This window comes from Pelodiscus sinensis, chromosome 11 (genome assembly GCF_049634645.1).
Source record: "Pelodiscus sinensis isolate JC-2024 chromosome 11, ASM4963464v1, whole genome shotgun sequence".
Taxonomy (NCBI): Eukaryota; Metazoa; Chordata; order Testudines; family Trionychidae; genus Pelodiscus; species Pelodiscus sinensis.
In genome coordinates, this window is record NC_134721.1 from 34145265 (window position 1) to 34151274 (window position 6010).

A 6010-nucleotide genomic window follows, 5' to 3' on the forward strand; every position below is an offset into this window, starting at 1 on the left:
CCCCCTCCCTGAGCCAGCATCCCTTTCTCTACCTCCTCCTGTACCCAAATTCCCCCCCAGAGCTTGCACCTCTCACCCCTTCCCACACCCAAATCCCTCATTCCCTCATGCAGCATCATCCTTCACATTAACTTTGTTTTGTTTCTGCTACTTCTTATGCTGTTACATTTTTATTAAGTTTTTGTGCCAAGAAAACTTCTGTGGTCATTTTTAATTTTAAATAATTTTTATACCAAGTTCTTGTGTTTATTTTTAATTTTAAATTACTAATTGAATTTTTTGTTAAAAGGGGGGGTGGATGCTGGTAAAGAAGAGGTGGGGAGGCACGAGGGTTTCTCAAAAATCAAAAAGGGGACGTGATGCCGAGAAGTTGGGGAACCACTGTCCTAGCCCCTGTGCCTGCAAGGCAGAAGCCTCTCAGCAGGTAGGGCCTAGATCTGAGCTACTAAGAGTCACTTCAGTCTTTGTAGCTGGCTCTATTGTATAAAGGGGCTTAATTGCGTCTTCCATACAATTGGCACAGGGGCCTGGTACAGCCAACACCTTTAGCGAAGTCTGTGATGGTCTTTCATTACCCTGCGACCTCCTTCTGGCAACAAAAATCATTACACGGCCCCAGAAAGGGGAGACTGAAGCATGAGCCCTCCCAAGCCCTGCCAAAGCCCAAACCCATGATCTTGCCCCCAGGCACTTGGGCTCAGGCTTCGGCTTCAGCAAGTCTAACGCCAGTCCCGGTAACCCCGCTAAAATGGGACCACGACCCACGTCTTTGGTTTTAATATACTTTGACATGACCCCTGAAGCTTATTTGTAACTAATGGTGGCTGGGGAAGAAAGACTGAAATTCACCTCCCCCCTCCCAATTTTTTTCTTTCTTCCCATCTCCCCTTTCTCTATTTATTCTTGGTTCTGGACATCCAATACTCTGGTGATCTGAAGTTTTTCCTGTTACAGATTAACTTGGCTACCCCTCTGGAGCTTGTGAAATTCTTGTCAGGTTTATGCAGAACTATGCTCAACTTTCGTAAACTGATTTTAGTTAGATTATTAGTTGGGATTTTTCCATTTACTAATCAGGCAATAACCCGAGCCAATAAAGGAGAGTGTGGGGAAAGAAAGACTCACATGACGGCTGCTGTTAATAATCCCTAGCCCTTGCCTAGGGATTTGCATCCATAGTTCTCAAAGCACTTTGCAAAGGAGGTGAGGACTGTTGCAAGGGAATGTGGATTGCAACTGCTTTAAACACTAAGGAGAGGGGATCACCACATAGGAGTGTAAAGGGTTTGTTTATTCAGTTAAAACTGGGAAGGGAGAGGAATCTCACTCATACACTCAACCACACTTACGGTCCCAGGCAGGATGATAAGGCGAGCAGAAGGCAGTTCATGGTGTTTGATCTTCCCAAGACCTCCTAAGCTGGTCCGCTGGCCAGGAGAGCCGAGCAGGGGGCATTCTAGGAGGCTCCACTTGATGGTCAACCAACTGTGTCTCTGTCCCTCTTTCCTTTTAGGATCAGCCACATGCAGCGTCTGTGTCTCTGGGTTTGGGGCCCCGTGCACTGTTGTTTACTCCTGCCGTTTACCTCAGAGTTTTCCCGCCTCTGGTGTCCACCTCAGACATTCTTCTGCACTCACTCAGGGAAGGGATAGGGGGTGAACAGATAACATTTTAACAGGTTAGGGAACCAAATACAACATCATTAACTCTTCCATTTTAACTCTTCCCTTGCTCCTCCTTTGCCTCCAACAAGGACAGTTACCGCAGTTTTATAGCAGTAATGGGAGGTGGGGGGAGTGTCTAACTTGTCCCAACATCCCTTTTGAAAACAAAATGTTTTGTTTTCAGGGTTCTAAATGGCTGTCTTGAATTTTTAGTATACTTCTGAAAAAAACAAAAAAGGTAGAAATTGAAAGGCACGTTTTGAGCCATCCTGATGGAATTTTTCCTTCGTTTTATTGGTCCACAACATTTTTGGACATTGTGATTTTTCATCCCAGCACAGGACGGGAAAAAATGTCAAATGTCAGGAGAGATGGGGGAAAACATTGCCCTCCCAGCTCTCAGCACTATAACTAGGGATTTTTGTGCCTGGAACAAAATATTAATTAGGCGCCCCCTCACCTTAGGTTAGCAGCGTCGTCCTCTTTACTTTTGCAACTTATTATTTTTATTTATTGTATCTTTGTGCCCCTGATTATGATGCACCTGTGGCAAATGCCCTGCTTGCCCCATGCTTGTTATGGCCCTGCCAGCTCTACCTTCAGCCCTGCATCTGCCCCTTTGCCAGCCCAGCAATGCCCTGTCCCAAACCCCACAGCAATTCTCTCCCCCAACCCCATCTCCTCTCCTCTTGCAGCTTCCGGCGTTTTTCACACACACACACCCCAGGCCTAGAAGGGGGCAACGCCAGTGAAGTCTCCCCTGCTCCCTCCCAGGCCAGGTGATGCTGGCAGGAGAAAGAAAGGAGGAGGAGCTGGAGAACCATCCCGTTGTTCTGGGGATGGGAGGGTTTGACTGTAAGGTTCTTGGACTATGTCCAGGACTGTGAGAGTCGCACTGTCACCCCTGCCTCCAACAAGGGGTTGTTTCTTCTGGTAGGGGGTATCAACTCCCCCTCCCGCGTCACAGTTCTCGGCAATGCCAGCTCTAACCTGGCCCTGGGGGGTACCAACTTCTGATCCCACTTAGCACTAGCCAGCACTGACAGAGAAACCCAGAAACAAGAGGGAGGGGTGGAAATGGGGGAGGAGGTGAGAAAAGAGAGAGGGGCTGGATTGTGATTTGCAGGAGTGGGAGAGAAAGGGGCTGGACCATGGTTTGCATTTAGTAGCTGCTCCTGCCATAGCCTCTGCTCCTACCTTCCTCTCCCCGACAGGCTGCAACTTTCTCTGGTTCTGCAATGCAGATGGCAGAGCTTCCTCTGAGTCTGCCTGGGTCCAGGGCCATCCTTACCCCTATGCAGAATACACTGCTGCATAGGGCACCTGAAAATCTGGGACACCACTGGGCCTTAATGTCCACCTTGCTGCCTCTTCCTCTCCCAACTCTATCCCCTGCTTCCTCCAGAGAGGATCTAATTAACTTAAAAGTGAAAAAACCTGCCAGGCCTATTAGCAGAACATTGAACGTGTGAAAGAGCCATTCAAGTGGTAATGAAACCACTTAACTGGCATGTGCCAACCCCAGGTATATCCTGTCAGGTTCTGGATTTACTGTGCTGACAAGACCTTAGCTTAAATTTTGTTTTAAAAATATTTCATTAGTTTGTTGCGGGAGATTAGAAAATCACATCTCTAAAAAATTGTCCTCCTTCCCCCACCAATCCAGACTGCCATCAGGCACAGGGGCACTAATTTAATAGTATTGTGTAGAGTCCCATAAATACTAAGGATGGCCCTGCCTGGGTCACCAGGGCCCTTGCAGTGCCATGGGGCTTGGGCACAGACCTGCTATGTGAGTTCACACTGCCCTTCTCAACCCCACCAAACAGAACTACCCCACTTCCGCTGAGGTATTCAGCTTTTACCTCTCCTAGCAAATGTATGACCTGACCCCCCCCAATTTTTTGTCCATCCACCCATCTCCATACACATCCATCCCCATATGTATCAATCTATCTATGTCAGCGATTGGTACCTGGGAACCAAGATAAACAACCCATAATGCAACAGGTTCTATCTCATATTTTTTGCTCAGTTCTGACCCTCCCAAATGCTTGATTGAGACCCCCCCCCACCACCACCACCACTTCAGGTGCAAGACATCAGTGGTAACATGTAATAAACAAAGGACAGTGGCATTGAGCCAATCAGCCAACTAGGCAGACTGAGTCTAACAGTGCTGGACATACCAAGCTGCTCATCAAGCATCAAAACCACACCCCAAGATAGAAGAGCCTTGTGAGGAACAATGGCCTAAGGGCTAATGCATAGGGTGAGGACTCATGAATTCAGGCCTCTCTCTCTTTCCAGATACAGGCAGTCCCCGGGTTACATGGATCCGACTTACATTGGATCCCTACTTACAAACAGGGTGAGGCAACCCCGCACTAGCTGCTTCCCCTCAGCAGACCAGGGAGACGCGAAGCTAGCCCCCCCCCCCCCCCAGCAGACCAGGGAGACGGGGAGCGGCTTTTCTCAGCAGACACCTCAGCTTGAGAATAAAGGACTGAGGGAAGTGAGGTGTGGGAGAATAAAACTGAGCTCTGGAGAAATGTTTGGCTAGAGTTTCCCCTACAATATGTACCAGTTCCGACTTACATACAAATTCAACTTAAAAACAAACCTACAGTCCCTATCTTGTACATAACCCGGGGACTGCCTGTACTTGGGCACGTTATTTTCCCCCTCCCTGTGCTTCATTTTTCCCAACTGTAAAAGGAAGAGAGTAATGGAGTAGGGTAGGTTTTCTATCCAGAGAAAATTCACTGAGATTCCAAAATAAAATAAAATAATTCCGGTCTAGAATCAGGATGAAAAGTTAAAATCCCAGAATTTTTTTAAAATTTGGTTTAGTCAGTCAAAACATTTTGTATTTTCCAAACATTTTTACTATAATTACCCCAAATTTGTAAATAAAAAGTCATTTTGCACTGAAAAACTGATATTTGTCATATTCAATTTTTCATCTTCAAAACTGTTTTCTTAAAATGTTTTAGAATTAAGACATTTGTCAAAAACAATACTTGTCAGCACACCATTTTCCGCAAAAACCTTTTGCTAAAATGTTTCAAACTAGCACTAATTATAACCCCCCCACCACCCTTTTGGTCTGTCTTGTCTAAGACTGTCAGCTCTTTGGAACAGGGATGTTTTGGACTTACTTTGCAACAAGGGAGATTTAGGGTACGTCTAGACTACATGCCTCTGTCGCCAGAGGCATGTAGATTAGGCTACCAGGCATAGGAAAATGAAGCGGCGATTTAAATAATCGCCGCTTCATTTAAATTTACATGGCTGCCGCGCTGAGCCGACAAACAGCTGATCAGCTGTTTGTCGGCTCAGCGCGGTAGTCTGGACGCGCGAGTGTCGACATCAAAGGCATTTGTCGACCACCCAGGTATACCCAGGTCGACAAATGCCTTTGATGTCGACACTCGCGCGTCCAGACTACCGCGCTGAGCCGACAAACAGCTGATCAGCTGTTTGTCGGCTCAGCGCGGCAGCCATGTAAATTTAAATGAAGCGGCGATTATTTAAATCGCCGCTTCATTTTCCTATGCCTGGTAGCCTAATCTACATGCCTCTGGCGACAGAGGCATGTAGTCTAGACGTACCCTAAATCTCCCTTGTTGCAAAGTAAGTCCAAAACATCCCTGTTCCAAAGAGCTGACAGTCTTAGACAAGACAGACCAAAAGGGTGGGGGGGGGGGGTTATAATTAGTGCTAGTTTGAAACATTTTAGCAAAAGGTTTTTGCGGAAAATGGTGTGCTGACAAGTATTGTTTTTGACAAATGTCTTAATTCTAAAACATTTTAAGAAAACAGTTTTGAAGATGAAAAATTGAATATGACAAATATCAGTTTTTCAGTGCAAAATGACTTTTTATTTACAAATTTGGGGTAATTATAGTAAAAATGTTTGGAAAATACAAAATGTTTTGACTGACTAAACCAAATTTTAAAAAAATTCTGGGATTTTAACTTTTCATCCTGATTCTAGACCGGAATTATTTTATTTTATTTTGGAATCTCAGTGAATTTTCTCTGGATAGAAAACCTACCCTACTCCATTACTCTCTTCCTTTTACAGTTGGGAAAAATGAAGCACAGGGAGGGGGAAAATAACGTGCCCAAGTACAGGCAGTCCCCGGGTTATGTACAAGATAGGGACTGTAGGTTTGTTCTTAAGTTGAATTTGTATGTAGGTCGGAACTGGTACATATTGTAGGGGAAACTGCCTAAGGTGCATGTGGAATCTCTGTCATTGGAGAGGTTAGACAACCACCTGTCAGAGACAGTTTAGATCAGTGTTTCTCATCCAGTGGTACGAGAACTCCTAGGAGTAC